Genomic DNA, 22948 nt, shown 5'->3' on the forward strand with positions numbered 1-22948 from the left:
TGTGATAAAGGGAAGCAGGTACTTGAAGTTTGAAGCAGGACTCTCGCTGCTTTCCAAAGATAGTAATCCTCTTCTCAGTATGGTATGTGCAGTCGTTTCCACTAATGAGAAAGTGTGAACAAGACACTCCAACCAAAGGGCTACATCCACCTAAATAGTTGTACATGAATTGAATTGAAGTCTCATGTGGTATGGAAGAAGAAACCACATACACTCTTAAAGACGTCATTTTAGGAGTAGTGTGATTATTAGGACACTTGTTTCATAACAGCCTTTGTGTATGGGTAGCGTGGTCGAGTGGTCTAAGGCGCTGGTTTTAGGCACCAGTCTCTTCGGAGGTGTGGGTTCGAATCCCACCGCTGCCATATCATTTTCTTTTGTACTTAAATACTTTGGAAAACAACATGTCTATGATGTATGTGGATATGAAACTCACTTTTGTGATAAAGGGAAGCAGGTACTTCAAGTTTGAAGCAGGACTCATGCTTCTTTCCAAAGATAGGAATCCTCTTCTCAGTATGGTATGTGCAGTCGTTTCCACTAATAAGAAAGTGTGAACAAGACACTCCAACCAAATGGCTACATCCACCTAAATAGTTGTACATGAATTGAATGGAAGTCTCATGTGGTATGGAAGTAGAAACCACATACACTCTTAAAGACGTCATTTTAGGAGTAGTGTGAATATTAGGACACTTGTTTCATAACAGCCTTTGTGTATGGGTAGCGTGGCCGAGTGGTCTAAGGCGCTGGTTTTAGGCACCAGTCTCTTCGGAGGCGTGGGTTCGAATCCCACCGCTGCCATGTCATTTTCTTTTGTACTTAAATACTTTGGAAAACAACATGTCTATGATGTATGTGCATATGAAACTCACTTTTGTGATAAAAGGAAGCAGGTACTTGAAGTTTGAAGCAGGACTCATGCTGCTTTCCAGAGATAGAAATCCTCTTCTCAGTATGGTATGTGCAGTCGTTTCCACTAATGAGAAAGTGTGAACAAGACACTCCAACCAAAGGGCTACATCCACCAAAACAGTTGTACATGAACTGAATGGAAGTCTCATGTGGTATGGAAGAAGAAACCACATACACTCTTAAAGACGTCATTTTAGGAGTAGTGTGAATATTAGGACACTTGTTTCATAACAGCCTTTGTGTATGGGTAGCGTGGCCGAGTGGTCTAAGGCGCTGGTTTTAGGCACCAGTCTCTTCGGAGGCGTGGGTTCGAATCCCACCGCTGCCATATCATTTTCTTTTGTACTTAAATACTTTGGAAAACAACATGTCTATGATGTATGTGCATATGAAACTCACTTTTGTGATAAAGGGAAGCAGGTACTTCAAGTTTGAAGCACGACTCATGCTGCTTTCCAAAGATTGTAGTCCTCTTCTCAGTATGGTATGTGCAGTCGTTTCCACTAATGAGAAAGTGTGAACAAGACACTCCAACCAAAGGGCTACATCCACCTAAATAGTTGTACATGAACTGAATGGAAGTCTCATGTGGTATGGAAGAAGAAACCACATACACTCTTAAAGACGTCATTTTAGGAGTAGTGTGATTATTAGGACACTTGTTTCATAACAGCCTTTGTGTATGGGTAGCGTGGCCGAGTGGTCTAAGGCGCTGGTTTTAGGCACCAGTCTCTTCGGAGGCGTGGGTTCGAATCCCACCGCTGCCATATCATTTTCTTTTGTACTTAAATACTTTGGAAAACAACATGTCTATGATGTATGTGCATATGAAACTCACTTCTGTGATAAAGGGAAGCAGGTACTTGAAGTTTGAAGCAGGACTCATGCTGCTTTCCAAAGATAGGAATCCTCTTCTCAGTATGGTATGTGCAGTCGTTTCCACTAATGAGAAAGTGTGAACAAGACACTCCAACCAAAGGGCTACATCCACCTAAATAGTTGTACATGAATTGAATGGAAGTCTCATGTGGTATGGAAGAAGAAACCACATACACTCTTAAAGACGTCATTTTAGGAGTAGTGTGAATATTAGGACACTTGTTTCATAACAGCCTTTGTGTATGGGTAGCGTGGCCGAGTGGTCTAAGGCGCTGGTTTTAGGCACCAGTCTCTTCGGAGGCGTGGGTTCGAATCCCACCGCTGCCATGTCATTTTCTTTTGTACTTAAATACTTTGGAAAACAACATGTCTATGATGTATGTGCATATGAAACTCACTTTTGTGATAAAAGGAAGCAGGTACTTGAAGTTTGAAGCAGGACTCATGCTGCTTTCCAGAGATAGAAATCCTCTTCTCAGTATGGTATGTGCAGTCGTTTCCACTAATGAGAAAGTGTGAACAAGACACTCCAACCAAAGGGCTACATCCACCAAAACAGTTGTACATGAACTGAATGGAAGTCTCATGTGGTATGGAAGAAGAAACCACATACACTCTTAAAGACGTCATTTTAGGAGTAGTGTGAATATTAGGACACTTGTTTCATAACAGCCTTTGTGTATGGGTAGCGTGGCCGAGTGGTCTAAGGCGCTGGTTTTAGGCACCAGTCTCTTCGGAGGCGTGGGTTCGAATCCCACCGCTGCCATATCATTTTCTTTTGTACTTAAATACTTTGGAAAACAACATGTCTATGATGTATGTGCATATGAAACTCACTTTTGTGATAAAGGGAAGCAGGTACTTCAAGTTTGAAGCACGACTCATGCTGCTTTCCAAAGATTGTAGTCCTCTTCTCAGTATGGTATGTGCAGTCGTTTCCACTAATGAGAAAGTGTGAACAAGACACTCCAACCAAAGGGCTACATCCACCTAAATAGTTGTACATGAACTGAATGGAAGTCTCATGTGGTATGGAAGAAGAAACCACATACACTCTTAAAGACGTCATTTTAGGAGTAGTGTGATTATTAGGACACTTGTTTCATAACAGCCTTTGTGTATGGGTAGCGTGGCCGAGTGGTCTAAGGCGCTGGTTTTAGGCACCAGTCTCTTCGGAGGCGTGGGTTCGAATCCCACCGCTGCCATATCATTTTCTTTTGTACTTAAATACTTTGGAAAACAACATGTCTATGATGTATGTGCATATGAAACTCACTTCTGTGATAAAGGGAAGCAGGTACTTGAAGTTTGAAGCAGGACTCATGCTGCTTTCCAAAGATAGGAATCCTCTTCTCAGTATGGTATGTGCAGTCGTTTCCACTAATGAGAAAGTGTGAACAAGACACTCCAACCAAAGGGCTACATCCACCTAAATAGTTGTACATGAATTGAATGGAAGTCTCATGTGGTATGGAAGAAGAAACCACATACACTCTTAAAGACGTCATTTTAGGAGTAGTGTGATTATTAGGACACTTGTTTCATAACAGCCTTTGTGTATGGGTAGCGTGGTCGAGTGGTCTAAGGCGCTGGTTTTAGGCACCAGTCTCTTCGGAGGCGTGGGTTCGAATCCCACCACTGCCATATCATTTTCTTTTGTACTTAAATACTTTGGAAAACAACATGTCTATGATGTATGTGCATATGAAACTCACTTCTGTGATAAAGGGAAGCAGGTACTTCAAGTTTGAAGCAGGACTCATGCTGCTTTCCAAAGATAGGAATCCTCTTCTCAGTATGGTGTGTGCAGTCGTTTCCACTAATGAGAAAGTGTGAACAAGACACTCCAACCAAAGGGCTACATCCACCTAAATAGTTGTACATGAATTGAATGGAAGTCTCATGTGGTATGGAAGAAGAAACCACATACACTCTTAAAGACGTCATTTTAGGAGTAGTGTGATTATTAGGACACTTGTTTCATAACAGCCTTTGTGTATGGGTAGCGTGGCCGAGTGGTCTAAGGCGCTGGTTTTAGGCACCAGTCTCTTCGGAGGCGTGGGTTCGAATCCCACCGCTGCCATATCATTTTCTTTTGTACTTAAATACTTTGGAAAACAACATGTCTATGATGTATGTGCATATGAAACTCACTTTTGTGATAAAGGGAAGCAGGTACTTCAAGTTTGAAGCAGGACTCATGCTGCTTTCCAAAGATAGGAATCCTCTTCTCAGTATGGTATGTGCAGTCGTTTCCACTAATGAGAAAGTGTGAACAAGACACTCCAACCAAAGGGCTACATCCACCTAAATAGTTGTACATGAATTGAATGGAAGTCTCATGTGGTATGGAAGAAGAAACCACATACACTCTTAAAGACGTCATTTTAGGAGTAGTGTGATTATTAGGACACTTGTTTCATAACAGCCTTTGTGTATGGGTAGCGTGGCCGAGTGGTCTAAGGCGCTGGTTTTAGGCACCAGTCTCTTCGGAGGCGTGGGTTCGAATCCCACCGCTGCCATATCATTTTCTTTTGTACTTAAATACTTTGGAAAACAACATGTCTATGATGTATGTGCATATGAATCTCACTTTTGTAATAAAAGGAAGCAGGTACTTCAAGTTTGATGCAGAACTCATGCTTCTTTCCAAAGATAGAAATCCTCTTCTCAGTATGGTATGTGCAGTCGTTTCCACTAATGAGAAAGTGTGAACAAGACACTCCAACCAAAGGGCTACATCCACCTAAATAGCTGTACATGAATTGAATGGAAGTCTCATGTGGTATGGAAGAAGAAACCACATACACTCTTAAAGACGTCATTTTAGGAGTAGTGTGATTATTAGGACACTTGTTTCATAACAGCCTTTGTGTATGGGTAGCGTGGCCGAGTGGTCTAAGGCGCTGGTTTTAGGCACCAGTCTCTTCGGAGGCGTGGGTTCGAATCCCACCGCTGCCATATCATTTTCTTTTGTACTTATGATGTCTATGATGTCTGTGCATGTGAAACTCACTTTTGTGATAAAGGGAAGCAGGTACTTCAAGTTTGAAGCAGGACTCATGCTTCTTTCCAAAGATAGGAATCCTCTTCTCAGCATGGTATGTGCAGTCGTTTCCACTAATGAGAAAGTGTGAACAAGACACTCCAACCAAAGGGCTACATCCACCTAAATAGCTGTACATGAACTGAATGGAAGTCTCATGTAGTATGGAAGAAGAAACCACATACACTCTTAAAGACGTCATTTTAGGAGTAGTGTGATTATTAGGACACTTGTTTCATAACAGCCTTTGTGTATGGGTAGCGTGGTCGAGTGGTCTAAGGCGCTGGTTTTAGGCACCAGTCTCTTCGGAGGCGTGGGTTCGAATCCCACCGCTGCCATATCATTTTCTTTTGTACTTAAATACTTTGGAAAACAACATGTCTATGATGTATGTGGATATGAAACTCACTTTTGTGATAAAGGGAAGCAGGTACTTCAAGTTTGAAGCAGGACTCAAGCTGCTTTCCAAAGATAGGAATCCTCTTCTCAGTATGGTATGTGCAGTCGTTTCCACTAATGAGAAAGTGTGAACAAGACACTCCAACCAAAGGGCTACATCCACCTAAATAGTTGTACATGAATTGAATGGAAGTCTCATGTGGTATGGAAGAAGAAACCACATACACTCTTAAAGACGTCATTTTAGGAGTAGTGTGATTATTAGGACACTTGTTTCATAACAGCCTTTGTGTATGGGTAGCGTGGCCGAGTGGTCTAAGGCGCTGGTTTTAGGCACCAGTCTCTTCGGAGGCGTGGGTTCGAATCCCACCGCTGCCATATCATTTTCTTTTGTACTTAAATACTTTGGAAAACAACATGTCTATGATGTATGTGGATATGAAACTCACTTTTGTGATAAAGGGAAGCAGGTACTTCAAGTTTGAAGCAGGACTCAAGCTGCTTTCCAAAGATAGGAATCCTCTTCTCAGTATGGTATGTGCAGTCGTTTCCACTAATGAGAAAGTGTGAACAAGACACTCCAACCAAAGGGCTACATCCACCTAAATAGCTGTACATGAACTGAATGGAAGTCTCATGTGGTATGGAAGAAGAAACCACATACACTCTTAAAGACGTCATTTTAGGAGTAGTGTGATTATTAGGACACTTGTTTCATAACAGCCTTTGTGTATGGGTAGCGTGGCCGAGTGGTCTAAGGCGCTGGTTTTAGGCACCAGTCTCTTCGGAGGCGTGGGTTCGAATCCCACCGCTGCCATATCATTTTCTTTTGTACTTAAATACTTTGGAAAACAACATGTCTATGATGTCTGTGCATATGAAACTCACTTTTGTGATAAAGGGAAGCAGGTACTTCAAGTTTGAAGCAGGACTCATGCTTCTTTCCAAAGATAGGAATCCTCTTCTCAGTATGGTATGTGCAGTCGTTTCCACTAATGAGAAAGTGTGAACAAGACACTCCAACCAAAGGGCTACATCCACCTAAATAGTTGTACATGAACTGAATGGAAGTCTCATGTGGTATGGAAGAAGAAACCACATACACTCTTAAAGACGTCATTTTAGGAGTAGTGTGATTATTAGGACACTTGTTTCATAACAGAACTTGTGTATGGGTAGCGTGGCCGAGTGGTCTAAGGCGCTGGTTTTAGGCACCAGTCTTTTCGGAGGCGTGGGTTCGAATCCCATCGCTGCCATATCATTTTCTTTTGTACTTAAATACTTTGGAAAACAACATGTCTATGATGTATGTGGATATGAAACTCACTTTTGTGAGAAAAGGAAGCAGGTACTTCAAGTTTGAAGCAGGACTCATGCTTCTTTCCAAAGATAGGAATCCTCTTCTCAGTATGGTATGTGCAGTCGTTTCCACTAATGAGAAAGTGTGAACAAGACACTCCAACCAAAGGGCTACATCCACCTAAATAGTTGTACATGAACTGAATGGAAGTCTCATGTGGTATGGAAGAAGAAACCACATACACTCTTAAAGACGTCATTTTAGGAGTAGTGTGATTATTAGGACACTTGTTTCATAACAGCCTTTGTGTATGGGTAGCGTGGCCGAGTGGTCTAAGGCGCTGGTTTTAGGCACCAGTCTCTTCGGAGGCGTGGGTTCGAATCCCACCGCTGCCATATCATTTTCTTTTGTACTTAAATACTTTGGAAAACAACATGTCTATGATGTATGTGCATATGAATCTCACTTTTGTGATAAAAGGAAGCAGGTACTTGAAGTTTGAAGCAGGACTCATGCTTCTTTCCAAAGATAGTAATCCTCTTCTCAGGATGGTATGTGCAGTCGTTTCCACTAATGAGAAAGTGTGAACAAGACACTCCAACCAAAGGGCTACATCCACCTAAATAGTTGTACATGAACTGAATGGAAGTCTGATGTGGCTTGGAAGAAGAAACCACATACAGTCTTAAAGACGTCATTTTAGGAGTAGGGTGATCATGAGGACACTTGTTTCATAAAAAAAATTGTGTACGGGTAGCGTGGCCGAGTGGTCTATGGCGCTGGTTTTAGGCACCAGTCTCTTCGGAGGCGTGGGTTCCAATCCCACCGCTGCCATATCATTTTCTTTTGTACTTAAATACTTTGGAAAACAACATGCCTATGATGTCTGTACATATGAAACTCACTTTTGTCATAAAAGGGAAGCAGGTACTTCAAGTTTGAAGCAGAACTCATGCTGCTTTCCAAAGATAGGAATCCTCTTCTCAGTATGGTATGTGCAGTCGTTTCCACTAATGGGAAAGTGTGAACAAGACACTCCAACCAAAGGGCTACATCCACCTAAATAGCTGTACATGAACTGAATGGAAGTCTCATGTGGTATGGAAGAAGAAACCACATACACTCTTAAAGACGTCATTTTAGGAGTAGTGTGATTATTAGGACACTTGTTTCATAACAGCCTTTGTGTATGGATAGCGTGGCCGAATGGTCTAAGGCGCTGGTTTTAGGCACCAGTCTCTTCGGAGGCGTGGGTTCCAATCCCACCGCTGCCATATCATTTTCTTTTGTACTTAAATACTTTGGAAAACAACATGTCTATGATGTATGGGGATATGAAACTCACTTTTGTGATAAAAGGAAGCAGGTACTTCAAGTTTGAAGCAGGACCCATGCTTCTTTCCAAAGATGGGAATCCTCTTCTCAGGATGGTATGTGCAGTCGTTTCCACTAATGAGAAAGTGTGAACAAGACACTCCAACCAAAGGGCTACATCCACCTAAATAGTTGTACATGAACTGAATGGAAGTCTCATGTGGCATGGAAGAAGAAACCACATACAATCTTAAAGACGTCATTTTAGGAGTAGGGTGATCATGAGGACACTTGTTTCATCAAAAAAATTTTGTACGGGTAGCGTGGCCGAGTGGTCTATGGCGCTGGTTTTAGGCACCAGTCTCTTCGGAGGCGTGGTTTCCAATCCCACCGCTGCCATATCATTTTCTTTTGTACTTAAATACTTTGGAAAACAACATGTCTATGATGTCTGTGGATATGAAACTCACTTCTGTGATAAAGGGAAGCAGGTACTTCAAGTTTGAAGCAGTGCTCATGCTTCTTTCCAAAGATAGGAATCCTCTTCTCAGTATGGTATGTGCAGTCGTTTCCACTAATGAGAAAGTGTGAACAAGACACTCCAACCAAAGGGCTACATCCACCTAAATAGCTGTACATGAACTGAATGGAAGACTCATGTGGCATGGAAGAAGAAACCACATACACTCTTAAAGACGTCATTTTAGGAGTAGTGTGATTATTAGGACACTTGTTTCATAACAGCCTTTGTGTATGGGTAGCGTGGCCGAGTGGTCTAAGGCGCTGGTTTTAGGCACCAGTCTCTTCGGAGGCGTGGGTTCGAATCCCACCGCTGCCATATCATTTTCTTTTGTACTTAAATACTTTGGAAAACAACATGTCTATGATGTCTGTGCATATGAAACTCACTTTTGTGATAAAGGGAAGCAGGTACTTCAAGTTTGAAGCAGGACTCATGCTTCTTTCCAAAGATAGGAATCCTCTTCTCAGTATGGTATGTGCAGTCGTTTCCACTAATGAGAAAGTGTGAACAAGACACTCCAACCAAAGGGCTACATCCACCTAAATAGTTGTACATGAACTGAATGGAAGTCTCATGTGGTATGGAAGAAGAAACCACATACACTCTTAAAGACGTCATTTTAGGAGTAGTGTGATTATTAGGACACTTGTTTCATAACAGAACTTGTGTATGGGTAGCGTGGCCGAGTGGTCTAAGGCGCTGGTTTTAGGCACCAGTCTCTTCGGAGGCGTGGGTTCGAATCCCATCGCTGCCATATCATTTTCTTTTGTACTTAAATACTTTGGAAAACAACATGTCTATGATGTATGTGGATATGAAACTCACTTTTGTGAGAAAAGGAAGCAGGTACTTCAAGTTTGAAGCAGGACTGATGCTTCTTTCCAAAGATAGGAATCCTCTTCTCAGTATGGTATGTGCAGTCGTTTCCACTAATGAGAAAGTGTGAACAAGACACTCCAACCAAAGGGCTACATCCACCTAAATAGTTGTACATGAACTGAATGGAAGTCTCATGTGGTATGGAAGAAGAAACCACATACACTCTTAAAGACGTCATTTTAGGAGTAGTGTGATTATTAGGACACTTGTTTCATAACAGCCTTTGTGTATGGGTAGCGTGGCCGAGTGGTCTAAGGCGCTGGTTTTAGGCACCAGTCTCTTCGGAGGCGTGGGTTCGAATCCCACCGCTGCCATATCATTTTCTTTTGTACTTAAATACTTTGGAAAACAACATGTCTATGATGTATGTGCATATGAATCTCACTTTTGTGATAAAAGGAAGCAGGTACTTGAAGTTTGAAGCAGGACTCATGCTTCTTTCCAAAGATAGTAATCCTCTTCTCAGGATGGTATGTGCAGTCGTTTCCACTAATGAGAAAGTGTGAACAAGACACTCCAACCAAAGGGCTACATCCACCTAAATAGTTGTACATGAACTGAATGGAAGTCTCATGTGGCTTGGAAGAAGAAACCACATACAGTCTTAAAGACGTCATTTTAGGAGTAGGGTGATCATGAGGACACTTGTTTCATAAAAAAAATTGTGTACGGGTAGCGTGGCCGAGTGGTCTATGGCGCTGGTTTTAGGCACCAGTCTCTTCGGAGGCGTGGGTTCCAATCCCACCGCTGCCATATCATTTTCTTTTGTACTTAAATACTTTGGAAAACAACATGCCTATGATGTCTGTACATATGAAACTCACTTTTGTCATAAAAGGGAAGCAGGTACTTCAAGTTTGAAGCAGAACTCATGCTGCTTTCCAAAGATAGGAATCCTCTTCTCAGTATGGTATGTGCAGTCGTTTCCACTAATGAGAAAGTGTGAACAAGACACTCCAACCAAAGGGCTACATCCACCTAAATAGCTGTACATGAACTGAATGGAAGTCTCATGTGGTATGGAAGAAGAAACCACATACACTCTTAAAGACGTCATTTTAGGAGTAGTGTGATTATTAGGACACTTGTTTCATAACAGCCTTTGTGTATGGATAGCGTGGCCGAATGGTCTAAGGCGCTGGTTTTAGGCACCAGTCTCTTCGGAGGCGTGGGTTCCAATCCCACCGCTGCCATATCATTTTCTTTTGTACTTAAATACTTTGGAAAACAACATGTCTATGATGTATGGGGATATGAAACTCACTTTTGTGATAAAAGGAAGCAGGTACTTCAAGTTTGAAGCAGGACCCATGCTTCTTTCCAAAGATGGGAATCCTCTTCTCAGGATGGTATGTGCAGTCGTTTCCACTAATGAGAAAGTGTGAACAAGACACTCCAACCAAAGGGCTACATCCACCTAAATAGTTGTACATGAACTGAATGGAAGTCTCATGTGGCATGGAAGAAGAAACCACATACAATCTTAAAGACGTCATTTTAGGAGTAGGGTGATCATGAGGACACTTGTTTCATCAAAAAAATTTTGTACGGGTAGCGTGGCCGAGTGGTCTATGGCGCTGGTTTTAGGCACCAGTCTCTTCGGAGGCGTGGTTTCCAATCCCACCGCTGCCATATCATTTTCTTTTGTACTTAAATACTTTGGAAAACAACATGTCTATGATGTCTGTGCATATGAAACTCACTTCTGTGATAAAGGGAAGCAGGTACTTCAAGTTTGAAGCAGTGCTCATGCTTCTTTCCAAAGATAGGAATCCTCTTCTCAGTATGGTATGTGCAGTCGTTTCCACTAATGAGAAAGTGTGAACAAGACACTCCAACCAAAGGGCTACATCCACCTAAATAGCTGTACATGAACTGAATGGAAGACTCATGTGGCATGGAAGAAGAAACCACATACACTCTTAAAGACGTCATTTTAGGAGTAGTGTGATTATTAGGACACTTGTTTCATAACAGCCTTTTTGGATGGGGAGCGTGGCCGAATGGTCTAAGGCGCTGGTTTTAGGCAGCAGTCTCTTCGGAGGCGTGGGTTCGAATCCCACCGCTGCCATATCATTTTCTTTTGTACTTAAATACTTTGGAAAACAACATGTCTATGATGTCTGTGCATATGAAACTCAATTTTGTGATAAAGGGAAGGAGGTACTTCAAGTTTCGTGACCAATATGGGGCTCGAACCCATGACATCCGCGCTGCTAGCACGGCGCTCTAACCAACTGACCTAATCGGCCATCTCAACAACCATGGGAATAATAAGCAAGACATTCGCCTTCCACAAGGCCCTGACAAGCTGAGCTTGTCGGTTAAGCAACATGGTCGACACATGTATGCACGTGTACTGGCCACTTGTCTTTGTGTGCAAATGTATTGCTTACGCCACACACACACACACACACACATCACACATGTGTCCGCAAAATATGGTCACCTCTTTTTCGGAAGCTAAGTATCATGCAAATCTTCACAAACACCCTTGCCCTCTGACGGTTTGGATAGAAATATAAGGAACTTGGCACTTTGACGTAGTCTTCCACAAGAACATTGAACTATTCACCAATGAGAATAGAAAGGGAAAAGGATGAACCAGAAAACCTATACATATGTATATATATACACACGGCTATGCGAAGGAAGACACTCCTTCTCTGTGCTAGTCTATTATACTGGGTGCTCAAGTTTCAAAATGAAATGCAAATCAGATATGCTATATCCCGGAAAAGTCTTCATATGCGTCTCAACACCAACTCATTCAGAACAGGAAATACTGGAAAGAGACACAAACGGTCATTTCTGAGAAATAATGCATTGCAAAACATCAAAAACTTTCGTGGCCAATATGGGGCTCGAACCCATGACATCCGCGTTATTAGCACGGCGCTCTAACCAACTGAGCTAATCGGCCATCTTAACAACCATGGGAATAATAAGCAAGACATTCGCCTTCCACAAGGCCCTGACAAGCTGAGCTTGTCGGTTAAGCAACATGGTCGACACATGTATGCACGTGTACTGGGCACTTGTCTTTATGTGCAAATGCATTGCTTACACCACACACGCACACACATCACACATGTGTCCGCAAAATATGGTCACTTCTTTTTCGGAAGCTAAGTATCATGCAAATCTTCACAAACACCCTTGCCCTCTGACGGCTTGGATAGAAATATAAGGAACTTGGCACTTTGACGTAGTCTTCCACAAGAACATTGAACTATTCACCAATGAGAATAGAAAGGGAAAAGGATGAACCAGAAAAAAACCTATACATATGTATATATATACACACGACTATGCGAAGGAACACACTCCTTCTCTGTGCTAGTCTATTATACTGGGTGCTCAAGTTTCAAAATGAAATGCAAATCAGATATGCTATATCCCGGAAAAGCCTTCATATGCGTCTCAACACCAACTCATTCAGAACAGGAAATACTGGAAAGAGACACAAACGGCCATTTGTGAGAAATAATGCATTGCAAAACATCAAAAACTTTCGTGGCCAATATGGGGCTCGAATCCATGACATCCGCGTTATTAGCACGGCGCTCTAACCAACTGAGCTAATCGGCCATCTTAACAACCATGGGAATAACAAGCAAGACATTCGCCTTCCACAAGGCCCTGACAAGCTGAGCTTGTCGGTTAAGCAACATGGTCGACACATGTATGCACGTGTACTGGGCACTTGTCTTTATGTGCAAATGGATTGCTTACACCACACACGCACACACATCACACATGTGTCAGCAAAATATTGTCACTTCTTTTTCGGAAGCTAAGTATCATGCAAAACTTCACAAACACCCTTGCCCTCTGACGGTTTGAATAGAAATATAAGGAACTTGGCACTTTGACGTAGTCTTCCACTAGAACATTGAACTATTCACCAATGAGAATAGAAAGGGAAAAGGATGAACCAGAAAACCTATACATATGTATATATATACACACGGCTATGCGAAGGAAGACACTCCTTCTCTGTGCTAGTCTATTATACTGGGTGCTCAAGTTTCAAAATGAAATGCAAATCAGATATGCTATATCCCGGAAAAGTCTTCATATGCGTCTCAACACCAACTCATTCAGAACAGGAAATACTGGAAAGAGACACAAACGGCCATTTGTGAGAAATATTGCATTGCAAAACATCAAAAACTTTCGTGGCCAATAAGGGGCTCGAACCCATGACATCCGCGTTATTAGCACGGCGCTCTAACCAACTGAGCTAATCGGCCATCTTAACAACCATGGGAATAATAAGCAAGACATTCGCCTTCCACAAGGCCCTGACAAGCTGAGCTTGTCGGTTAAGCAACATGGTCGACACATGTATGCACGTGTACTGGGCACTTGTCTTTGTGTGCAAATGGATTGCTTACACCACACACGCACACACATCACACATGTGTCCGCAAAATATGGTCACCTCTTTTTCGGAAGCTAAGTATCATGCAAATCTTCACAAACACCCTTGCCCTCTGACGGCTTGGATAGAAATATAAGGAACTTGGCACTTTGACGTAGTCTTCCACAAGAACATTGAACTATTCACCAATGAGAATGGAAAGGGAAAAGGATGAACCAGAAAACCTATACATATGTATATATATACACACGGCTATGTGAAGGAAGACACTCCTTCTCTGTGCTAGTCTATTATACTGGGTGCTCAAGTTTCAAAATGAAATGCAAATCAGATATGCTATATCCCGGAAAAGTCTTCATATGCGTCTCAACACCAACTCATTCAGAACAGGAAATACTGGAAAGAGACACAAACGGCCATTTGTGAGAAATATTGCATTGCAAAACATCAAAAACTTTCGTGGCCAATATGGGGCTCGAACCCATGACATCCGCGTTATTAGCACGGCGCTCTAACCAACTGAGCTAATCGGCCATCTTAACAACCATGGGAATAACAAGCAAGACATTCGCCTTCCACAAGGCCCTGACAAGCTGAGCTTGTCGGTTAAGCAACATGGTCGACACATGTATGCACGTGTACTGGGCACTTGTCTTTGTGTGCAAATGGATTGCTTACACCACACACGCACACACACATCACACATGTGTCCGCAAAATATGGTCACCTCTTTTTCGGAAGCTAAGTATCATGCAAAACTTCACAAACACCCTTGCCCTCTGACGGCTTGGATAGAAATATAAGGAACTTGGCACTTTTACGTTGTCTTCCACTAGAACATTGAACTATTCACCAATGAGAATAGAAAGGGAAAAGGATGAACCAGAAAAAAACCTATACATATGTATATATATACACACGACTATGCGAAGGAACACACTCCTTCTCTGTGCTAGTCTATTATACTGGGTGCTCAAGTTTCAAAATGAAATGCAAATCAGATATGCTATATCCAGGAAAAGCCTTCATATGCGTCTCAACACCAACTCATTCAGAACAGGAAATACTGGAAAGAGACACAAACGGCCATTTGTGAGAAATAATGCATTGCAAAACATCAAAAACTTTCGTGGCCAATATGGGGCTCGAACCCATGACATCCGCGTTATTAGCACGGCGCTCTAACCAACTGAGCTAATCGGCCATCTTAACAACCATGGGAATAATAAGCAACACATTCGCCTTCCACAAGGCCCTGACAAGCTGAGCTTGTCGGTTAAGCAACATGGTCGACACATGTATGCACGTGTACTGGGCACTTGTCTTTCTGTGCAAATGGATTGCTTACACCACACACGCACACACACATCACACATGTGTCCGCAAAATATGGTCACCTCTTTTTCGGAAGCTAAGTATCATGCAAAACTTCACAAACACCCTTGCCCTCTGACGGCTTGGATAGAAATATAAGGAACTTGGCACTTTTACGTTGTCTTCCACTAGAACATTGAACTATTCACCAATGAGAATAGAAAGGGAAAAGGATGAACCAGAAAAAAACCTATACATATGTATATATATACACACGACTATGCGAAGGAAGACACTCCTTCTCTGTGCTAGTCTATTATACTGGGTGCTCAAGTTTCAAAATGAAATGCAAATCAGATATGCTATATCCCGGAAAAGCCTTCATATGCGTGTCAACACCAACTCATTCAGAACAGGAAATACTGGAAAGAGACACAAACGGCCATTTGTGAGAAATAATGCATTGCAAAACATCAAAAACTTTCGTGGCCAATATGGGGCTCGAACCCATGACATCCGCGTTATTAGCACGGCGCTCTAACCAACTGAGCTAATCGGCCATCTTAACAACCATGGGAATAATAAGCAACACATTCGCCTTCCACAAGGCCCTGACAAGCTGAGCTTGTCGGTTAAGCAACATGGTCGACACATGTATGCACGTGTACTGGCCACTTGCCTTTATGTGCAAATGGATTGCTTACACCACACACGCACACACATCACACATGTGTCAGCAAAATATGGTCACTTCTTTTTCGGAAGCTAAGTATCATGCAAATCTTCACAAACACCCTTGCCCTCTGACGGCTTGGATAGAAATATAAGGAACTTGGCACTTTGACGTAGTCTTCCACAAGAACATTGAACTATTCACCAATGAGAATAGAAAGGGAAAAGGATGAACCAGAAAACCTATACATATGTATATATATACACACGGCTATGCGAAGGAAGACACTCCTTCTCTGTGCTAGTCTATTATACTGGGTGCTCAAGTTTCAAAATGAAATGCAAATCAGATATGCTATATCCCGGAAAAGTCTTCATATGCGTCTCAACACCAACTCATTCAGAACAGGAAATACTGGAAAGAGACACAAACGGCCATTTGTGAGAAATATTGTACTGCAAAACATCAAAAACTTTCGTGGCCAATATGGGGCTCGAACCCATGACATCCGCGTTATTAGCACGGCGCTCTAACCAACTGAGCTAATCGGCCATCTTAACAACCATGGGAATAATAAGCAAGACATTCGCCTTCCACAAGGCCCTGACAAGCTGAGCTTGTCGGTTAAGCAACATGGTCGACACATGTATGCACGTGTACTGGGCACTTGTCTTTGTGTGCAAATGGATTGCTTACGCCACACACGCACACACATCACACATGTGTCAGCAAAATATGGTCACCTCTTTTTCGGAAGCTAAGTATCATGCAAATCTTCACAAACACCCTTGCCCTCTGACGGCTTGGATAGAAATATAAGGAACTTGGCACTTTGACGTAGTCTTCCACAAGAACATTGAACTATTCACCAATGAGAATAGAAAGGGAAAAGGATGAACCAGAAAACCTATACATATGTATATATATACACACGACTATGCGAAGGAAGACACTCCTTCTCTGTGCTAGTCTATTATACTGGGTGCTCAAGTTTCAAAATGAAATGCAAATCAGATATGCTATATCCCGGAAAAGTCTTCATATGCGTCTCAACACCAACTCATTCAGAACAGGAAATACTGGAAAGAGACACAAACGGCCATTTGTGAGAAATATTGCATTGCAAAACATCAAAAACTTTCGTGGCCAATATGGGGCTCGAACCCATGACATCCGCGTTATTAGCACGGCGCTCTAACCAACTGAGCTAATCGGCCATCCTAACAACCATGGGAATAACAAGCAAGACATTCGCCTTCCACAAGGCCCTGACAAGCTGAGCTTGTCGGTTAAGCAACATGGTCGACACATGTATGCACGTGTACTGGGCACTTGTCTTTGTGTGCAAATGGATTGCTTACACCACACACGCACACACACATCACACATGTGTCCGCAAAATATGGTCACCTCTTTTTCGGAAGCTAAGTATCATGCAAAACTTCACAAACACCCTTGCCCTCTGACGGCTTGGATAGAAATATAAGGAACTTGGCACTTTTACGTTGTCTTCCACTAGAACATTGAACTATTCACCAATGAGAATAGAAAGGGAAAAGGATGAACCAGAAAAAAACCTATACATATGTATATATATACACACGACTATGCGAAGGAACACACTCCTTCTCTGTGCTAGTCTATTATACTGGGTGCTCAAGTTTCAAAATGAAATGCAAATCAGATATGCTATATCCCGGAAAAGCCTTCATATGCGTCTCAACACCAACTCATTCAGAACAGGAAATACTGGAAAGAGACACAAACGGCCATTTGTGAGAAATAATGCATTGCAAAACATCAAAAACTTTCGTGGCCAATATGGGGCTCGAACCCATGACATCCGCGTTATTAGCACGGCGCTCTAACCAACTGAGCTAATCGGCCATCTTAACAACCATGGGAATAATAAGCAACACATTCGCCTTCCACAAGGCCCTGACAAGCTGAGCTTGTCGGTTAAGCAACATGGTCGACACATGTATGCACGTGTACTGGGCACTTGTCTTTCTGTGCAAATGGATTGCTTACACCACACACGCACACACACATCACACATGTGTCCGCAAAATATGGTCACCTCTTTTTCGGAAGCTAAGTATCATGCAAAACTTCACAAACACCCTTGCCCTCTGACGGCTTGGATAGAAATATAAGGAACTTGGCACTTTTACGTTGTCTTCCACTAGAACATTGAACTATTCACCAATGAGAATAGAAAGGGAAAAGGATGAACCAGAAAAAAACCTATACATATGTATATATATACACACGACTATGCGAAGGAAGACACTCCTTCTCTGTGCTAGTCTATTATACTGGGTGCTCAAGTTTCAAAATGAAATGCAAATCAGATATGCTATATCCCGGAAAAGCCTTCATATGCGTCTCAACACCAACTCATTCAGAACAGGAAATACTGGAAAGAGACACAAACGGCCATTTGTGAGAAATAATGCATTGCAAAACATCAAAAACTTTCGTGGCCAATATGGGGCTCGAACCCATGACATCCGCGTTATTAGCACGGCGCTCTAACCAACTGAGCTAATCGGCCATCTTAACAACCATGGGAATAATAAGCAACACATTCGCCTTCCACAAGGCCCTGACAAGCTGAGCTTGTCGGTTAAGCAACATGGTCGACACATGTATGCACGTGTACTGGCCACTTGCCTTTATGTGCAAATGGATTGCTTACACCACACACGCACACACATCACACATGTGTCAGCAAAATATGGTCACTTCTTTTTCGGAAGCTAAGTATCATGCAAATCTTCACAAACACCCTTGCCCTCTGACGGCTTGGATAGAAATATAAGGAACTTGGCACTTTGACGTAGTCTTCCACAAGAACATTGAACTATTCACCAATGAGAATAGAAAGGGAAAAGGATGAACCAGAAAACCTATACATATGTATATATATACACACGGCTATGCGAAGGAAGACACTCCTTCTCTGTGCTAGTCTATTATACTGGGTGCTCAAGTTTCAAAATGAAATGCAAATCAGATATGCTATATCCCGGAAAAGTCTTCATATGCGTCTCAACACCAACTCATTCAGAACAGGAAATACTGGAAAGAGACACAAACGGCCATTTGTGAGAAATATTGCACTGCAAAACATCAAAAACTTTCGTGGCCAATATGGGGCTCGAACCCATGACATCCGCGTTATTAGCACGGCGCTCTAACCAACTGAGCTATTCGGCCATCTTAACAACCATGGGAATAATAAGCAAGACATTCGCCTTCCACAAGGCCCTGACAAGCTGAGCTTGTCGGTTAAGCAACATGGTCGACACATGTATGCACGTGTACTGGGCACTTGTCTTTGTGTGCAAATGGATTGCTTACGCCACACACGCACACACATCACACATGTGTCAGCAAAATATGGTCACCTCTTTTTCGGAAGCTAAGTATCATGCAAATCTTCACAAACACCCTTGCCCTCTGACGGCTTGGATAGAAATATAAGGAACTTGGCACTTTGACGTAGTCTTCCACAAGAACATTGAACTATTCACCAATGAGAATAGAAAGGGAAAAGGATGAACCAGAAAACCTATACATATGTATATATATACACACGACTATGCGAAGGAAGACACTCCTTCTCTGTGCTAGTCTATTATACTGGGTGCTCAAGTTTCAAAATGAAATGCAAATCAGATATGCTATATCCCGGAAAAGTCTTCATATGCGTCTCAACACCAACTCATTCAGAACAGGAAATACTGGAAAGAGACACAAACGGCCATTTGTGAGAAATATTGCATTGCAAAACATCAAAAACTTTCGTGGCCAATATGGGGCTCGAACCCATGACATCCGCGTTATTAGCACGGCGCTCTAACCAACTGAGCTAATCGGCCATCCTAACAACCATGGGAATAACAAGCAAGACATTCGCCTTCCACAAGGCCCTGACAAGCTGAGCTTGTCGGTTAAGCAACATGGTCGACACATGTATGCACGTGTACTGGGCACTTGTCTTTGTGTGCAAATGGATTGCTTACACCACACACGCACACACACATCACACATGTGTCCGCAAAATATGGTCACCTCTTTTTCGGAAGCTAAGTATCATGCAAAACTTCACAAACACCCTTGCCCTCTGACGGCTTGGATAGAAATATAAGGAACTTGGCACTTTTACGTTGTCTTCCACTAGAACATTGAACTATTCACCAATGAGAATAGAAAGGGAAAAGGATGAACCAGAAAAAAACCTATACATATGTATATATATACACACGACTATGCGAAGGAACACACTCCTTCTCTGTGCTAGTCTATTATACTGGGTGCTCAAGTTTCAAAATGAAATGCAAATCAGATATGCTATATCCCGGAAAAGCCTTCATATGCGTGTCAACACCAACTCATTCAGAACAGGAAATACTGGAAAGAGACACAAACGGCCATTTGTGAGAAATAATGCATTGCAAAACATCAAAAACTTTCGTGGCCAATATGGGGCTCCAACCCATGACATCCGCGTTATTAGCACGGCGCTCTAACCAACTGAGCTAATCGGCCATCTTAACAACCATGGGAATAATAAGCAAGACATTCGCCTTCCACAAGGCCCTGACAAGCTGAGCTTGTCGGTTAAGCAACATGGTCGACACATGTATGCACGTGTACTGGGCACTTGTCTTTGTGTGCAAATGGATTGCTTACGCCACACACGCACACACATCACACATGTGTCCGCAAAATATGGTCACCTCTTTTTCGGAAGATAAGTATCATGCAAATCTTCACAAACACCCTTGCCCTCTGACGGCTTGGATAGAAATATAAGGAACTTGGCACTTTGACGTAGTCTTCCACAAGAACATTGAACTATTCACCAATGAGAATAGAAAGGGAAAAGGATGAACCAGAAAACCTATACATATGTATATATATACACACGGCTATGCGAAGGAAGACACTCCTTCTCTGTGCTAGTCTATTATACTGGGTGCTCAAGTTTCAAAATGAAATGCAAATCAGATATGCTATATCCCGGAAAAGTCTTCATATGCGTCTCAACACCAACTCATTCAGAACAGGAAATACTGGAAAGAGACACAAACGGCCATTTGTGAGAAATAATGCATTGCAAAACATCAAAAACTTTCGTGGCCAATATGGGGCTCGAACCCATGACATCCGCGTTATTAGCACGGCGCTCTAACCAACTGAGCTAATCGGCCATCCTAACAACCATGGGAATAACAAGCAAGACATTCGCCTTCCACAAGGCCCTGACAAGCTGAGCTTGTCGGTTAAGCAACATGGTCGACACATGTATGCACGTGTACTGGGCACTTGTCTTTGTGTGCAAATGGATTGCTTACACCACACACGCACACACACATCACACATGTGTCCGCAAAATATGGTCACCTCTTTTTCGGAAGCTAAGTATCATGCAAAACTTCACAAACACCCTTGCCCTCTGACGGCTTGGATAGAAATATAAGGAACTTGGCACTTTTACGTTGTCTTCCACTAGAACATTGAACTATTCACCAATGAGAATAGAAAGGGAAAAGGATGAACCAGAAAAAAACCTATACATATGTATATATATACACACGACTATGCGAAGGAACACACTCCTTCTCTGTGCTAGTCTATTATACTGGGTGCTCAAGTTTCAAAATGAAATGCAAATCAGATATGCTATATCCCGGAAAAGCCTTCATATGCGTGTCAACACCAACTCATTCAGAACAGGAAATACTGGAAAGAGACACAAACGGCCATTTGTGAGAAATAATGCATTGCAAAACATCAAAAACTTTCGTGGCCAATATGGGGCTCCAACCCATGACATCCGCGTTATTAGCACGGCGCTCTAACCAACTGAGCTAATCGGCCATCCTAACAACCATGGGAATAACAAGCAAGACATTCGCCTTCCACAAGGCCCTGACAAGCTGAGCTTGTCGGTTAAGCAACATGGTCGACACATGTATGCACGTGTACTGGGCACTTGTCTTTGTGTGCAAATGGATTGCTTACACCACACACGCACACACACATCACACATGTGTCCGCAAAATATGGTCACCTCTTTTTCGGAAGCTAAGTATCATGCAAAACTTCACAAACACCCTTGCCCTCTGACGGCTTGGATAGAAATATAAGGAACTTGGCACTTTTACGTTGTCTTCCACTAGAACATTGAACTATTCACCAATGAGAATAGAAAGGGAAAAGGATGAACCAGAAAAAAACCTATACATATGTATATATATACACACGACTATGCGAAGGAACACACTCCTTCTCTGTGCTAGTCTATTATACTGGGTGCTCAAGTTTCAAAATGAAATGCAAATCAGATATGCTATATCCCGGAAAAGCCTTCATATGCGTGTCAACACCAACTCATTCAGAACAGGAAATACTGGAAAGAGACACAAACGGCCATTTGTGAGAAATAATGCATTGCAAAACATCAAAAACTTTCGTGGCCAATATGGGGCTCCAACCCATGACATCCGCGTTATTAGCACGGCGCTCTAACCAACTGAGCTAATCGGCCATCTTAACAACCATGGGAATAATAAGCAAGACATTCGCCTTCCACAAGGCCCTGACAAGCTGAGCTTGTCGGTTAAGCAACATGGTCGACACATGTATGCACGTGTACTGGGCACTTGTCTTTGTGTGCAAATGGATTGCTTACGCCACACACGCACACACATCACACATGTGTCCGCAAAATATGGTCACCTCTTTTTCGGAAGATAAGTATCATGCAAATCTTCACAAACACCCTTGCCCTCTGACGGCTTGGATAGAAATATAAGGAACTTGGCACTTTGACGTAGTCTTCCACAAGAACATTGAACTATTCACCAATGAGAATAGAAAGGGAAAAGGATGAACCAGAAAACCTATACATATGTATATATATACACACGGCTATGCGAAGGAAGACACTCCTTCTCTGTGCTAGTCTATTATACTGGGTGCTCAAGTTTCAAAATGAAATGCAAATCAGATATGCTATATCCCGGAAAAGTCTTCATATGCGTCTCAACACCAACTCATTCAGAACAGGAAATACTGGAAAGAGACACAAACGGCCATTTGTGAGAAATAATGCATTGCAAAACATCAAAAACTTTCGTGGCCAATATGGGGCTCCAACCCATGACATCCGCGTTATTAGCACGGCGCTCTAACCAACTGAGCTAATCGGCCATCCTAACAACCATGGGAATAACAAGCAAGACATTCGCCTTCCACAAGGCCCTGACAAGCTGAGCTTGTCGGTTAAGCAACATGGTCGACAC

At 42.4% G+C, this 22948-nt stretch overlaps 34 non-coding genes across 34 annotated transcripts; 17 read left to right on the forward strand and 17 right to left on the reverse strand.

The window, feature by feature from the left end:
- The first annotated feature begins 722 nt into the window (after positions 1-722).
- Trnal-uag (transfer RNA leucine (anticodon UAG)) lies at positions 723-804 on the forward strand. The gene has a single exon. It is a non-coding gene; the product is annotated as a tRNA-Leu (tRNA).
- Positions 805-1161: 357 nt separating this feature from the next.
- Trnal-uag (transfer RNA leucine (anticodon UAG)) lies at positions 1162-1243 on the forward strand. Its single transcript has one exon. It is a non-coding gene; the product is annotated as a tRNA-Leu (tRNA).
- Positions 1244-1600: 357 nt separating this feature from the next.
- On the forward strand, positions 1601-1682 carry Trnal-uag (transfer RNA leucine (anticodon UAG)). Its single transcript has one exon. It is a non-coding gene; the product is annotated as a tRNA-Leu (tRNA).
- Positions 1683-2039: 357 nt separating this feature from the next.
- Positions 2040-2121, forward strand: Trnal-uag (transfer RNA leucine (anticodon UAG)). Its single transcript has one exon. It is a non-coding gene; the product is annotated as a tRNA-Leu (tRNA).
- Positions 2122-2478: 357 nt separating this feature from the next.
- Positions 2479-2560, forward strand: Trnal-uag (transfer RNA leucine (anticodon UAG)). Its single transcript has one exon. It is a non-coding gene; the product is annotated as a tRNA-Leu (tRNA).
- Positions 2561-2917: 357 nt separating this feature from the next.
- Positions 2918-2999, forward strand: Trnal-uag (transfer RNA leucine (anticodon UAG)). The gene has a single exon. It is a non-coding gene; the product is annotated as a tRNA-Leu (tRNA).
- A 796-nt stretch (positions 3000-3795) lies between these two features.
- Positions 3796-3877, forward strand: Trnal-uag (transfer RNA leucine (anticodon UAG)). The gene has a single exon. It is a non-coding gene; the product is annotated as a tRNA-Leu (tRNA).
- A 357-nt stretch (positions 3878-4234) lies between these two features.
- Positions 4235-4316, forward strand: Trnal-uag (transfer RNA leucine (anticodon UAG)). The gene has a single exon. It is a non-coding gene; the product is annotated as a tRNA-Leu (tRNA).
- Positions 4317-4673: 357 nt separating this feature from the next.
- On the forward strand, positions 4674-4755 carry Trnal-uag (transfer RNA leucine (anticodon UAG)). Its single transcript has one exon. It is a non-coding gene; the product is annotated as a tRNA-Leu (tRNA).
- Positions 4756-5096: 341 nt separating this feature from the next.
- On the forward strand, positions 5097-5178 carry Trnal-uag (transfer RNA leucine (anticodon UAG)). The gene has a single exon. It is a non-coding gene; the product is annotated as a tRNA-Leu (tRNA).
- A 357-nt stretch (positions 5179-5535) lies between these two features.
- Positions 5536-5617, forward strand: Trnal-uag (transfer RNA leucine (anticodon UAG)). Its single transcript has one exon. It is a non-coding gene; the product is annotated as a tRNA-Leu (tRNA).
- Positions 5618-5974: 357 nt separating this feature from the next.
- Trnal-uag (transfer RNA leucine (anticodon UAG)) lies at positions 5975-6056 on the forward strand. The gene has a single exon. It is a non-coding gene; the product is annotated as a tRNA-Leu (tRNA).
- Positions 6057-6413: 357 nt separating this feature from the next.
- On the forward strand, positions 6414-6495 carry Trnal-uag (transfer RNA leucine (anticodon UAG)). Its single transcript has one exon. It is a non-coding gene; the product is annotated as a tRNA-Leu (tRNA).
- Positions 6496-6852: 357 nt separating this feature from the next.
- Positions 6853-6934, forward strand: Trnal-uag (transfer RNA leucine (anticodon UAG)). The gene has a single exon. It is a non-coding gene; the product is annotated as a tRNA-Leu (tRNA).
- A 1675-nt stretch (positions 6935-8609) lies between these two features.
- Trnal-uag (transfer RNA leucine (anticodon UAG)) lies at positions 8610-8691 on the forward strand. Its single transcript has one exon. It is a non-coding gene; the product is annotated as a tRNA-Leu (tRNA).
- Positions 8692-9048: 357 nt separating this feature from the next.
- On the forward strand, positions 9049-9130 carry Trnal-uag (transfer RNA leucine (anticodon UAG)). The gene has a single exon. It is a non-coding gene; the product is annotated as a tRNA-Leu (tRNA).
- A 357-nt stretch (positions 9131-9487) lies between these two features.
- Positions 9488-9569, forward strand: Trnal-uag (transfer RNA leucine (anticodon UAG)). The gene has a single exon. It is a non-coding gene; the product is annotated as a tRNA-Leu (tRNA).
- Positions 9570-12104: 2535 nt separating this feature from the next.
- Positions 12105-12178, reverse strand: Trnai-aau (transfer RNA isoleucine (anticodon AAU)). Its single transcript has one exon. It is a non-coding gene; the product is annotated as a tRNA-Ile (tRNA).
- A 594-nt stretch (positions 12179-12772) lies between these two features.
- On the reverse strand, positions 12773-12846 carry Trnai-aau (transfer RNA isoleucine (anticodon AAU)). The gene has a single exon. It is a non-coding gene; the product is annotated as a tRNA-Ile (tRNA).
- Positions 12847-13437: 591 nt separating this feature from the next.
- Trnai-aau (transfer RNA isoleucine (anticodon AAU)) lies at positions 13438-13511 on the reverse strand. The gene has a single exon. It is a non-coding gene; the product is annotated as a tRNA-Ile (tRNA).
- Positions 13512-14102: 591 nt separating this feature from the next.
- Positions 14103-14176, reverse strand: Trnai-aau (transfer RNA isoleucine (anticodon AAU)). Its single transcript has one exon. It is a non-coding gene; the product is annotated as a tRNA-Ile (tRNA).
- Positions 14177-14772: 596 nt separating this feature from the next.
- Trnai-aau (transfer RNA isoleucine (anticodon AAU)) lies at positions 14773-14846 on the reverse strand. The gene has a single exon. It is a non-coding gene; the product is annotated as a tRNA-Ile (tRNA).
- A 596-nt stretch (positions 14847-15442) lies between these two features.
- Trnai-aau (transfer RNA isoleucine (anticodon AAU)) lies at positions 15443-15516 on the reverse strand. Its single transcript has one exon. It is a non-coding gene; the product is annotated as a tRNA-Ile (tRNA).
- A 591-nt stretch (positions 15517-16107) lies between these two features.
- Positions 16108-16181, reverse strand: Trnai-aau (transfer RNA isoleucine (anticodon AAU)). The gene has a single exon. It is a non-coding gene; the product is annotated as a tRNA-Ile (tRNA).
- A 591-nt stretch (positions 16182-16772) lies between these two features.
- Positions 16773-16846, reverse strand: Trnai-aau (transfer RNA isoleucine (anticodon AAU)). The gene has a single exon. It is a non-coding gene; the product is annotated as a tRNA-Ile (tRNA).
- Positions 16847-17442: 596 nt separating this feature from the next.
- On the reverse strand, positions 17443-17516 carry Trnai-aau (transfer RNA isoleucine (anticodon AAU)). Its single transcript has one exon. It is a non-coding gene; the product is annotated as a tRNA-Ile (tRNA).
- A 596-nt stretch (positions 17517-18112) lies between these two features.
- Trnai-aau (transfer RNA isoleucine (anticodon AAU)) lies at positions 18113-18186 on the reverse strand. The gene has a single exon. It is a non-coding gene; the product is annotated as a tRNA-Ile (tRNA).
- A 591-nt stretch (positions 18187-18777) lies between these two features.
- On the reverse strand, positions 18778-18851 carry Trnai-aau (transfer RNA isoleucine (anticodon AAU)). The gene has a single exon. It is a non-coding gene; the product is annotated as a tRNA-Ile (tRNA).
- Positions 18852-19442: 591 nt separating this feature from the next.
- Positions 19443-19516, reverse strand: Trnai-aau (transfer RNA isoleucine (anticodon AAU)). The gene has a single exon. It is a non-coding gene; the product is annotated as a tRNA-Ile (tRNA).
- A 596-nt stretch (positions 19517-20112) lies between these two features.
- On the reverse strand, positions 20113-20186 carry Trnai-aau (transfer RNA isoleucine (anticodon AAU)). Its single transcript has one exon. It is a non-coding gene; the product is annotated as a tRNA-Ile (tRNA).
- Positions 20187-20777: 591 nt separating this feature from the next.
- On the reverse strand, positions 20778-20851 carry Trnai-aau (transfer RNA isoleucine (anticodon AAU)). Its single transcript has one exon. It is a non-coding gene; the product is annotated as a tRNA-Ile (tRNA).
- A 596-nt stretch (positions 20852-21447) lies between these two features.
- Positions 21448-21521, reverse strand: Trnai-aau (transfer RNA isoleucine (anticodon AAU)). Its single transcript has one exon. It is a non-coding gene; the product is annotated as a tRNA-Ile (tRNA).
- A 596-nt stretch (positions 21522-22117) lies between these two features.
- On the reverse strand, positions 22118-22191 carry Trnai-aau (transfer RNA isoleucine (anticodon AAU)). Its single transcript has one exon. It is a non-coding gene; the product is annotated as a tRNA-Ile (tRNA).
- A 591-nt stretch (positions 22192-22782) lies between these two features.
- Positions 22783-22856, reverse strand: Trnai-aau (transfer RNA isoleucine (anticodon AAU)). Its single transcript has one exon. It is a non-coding gene; the product is annotated as a tRNA-Ile (tRNA).
- Between the last annotated feature and the right edge of the window lie 92 nt (positions 22857-22948).

The sequence above is a fragment of the Haliotis asinina genome, chromosome 1 (genome assembly GCF_037392515.1).
Source record: "Haliotis asinina isolate JCU_RB_2024 chromosome 1, JCU_Hal_asi_v2, whole genome shotgun sequence".
NCBI classification, from domain to species: Eukaryota; Metazoa; Mollusca; class Gastropoda; order Lepetellida; family Haliotidae; genus Haliotis; species Haliotis asinina.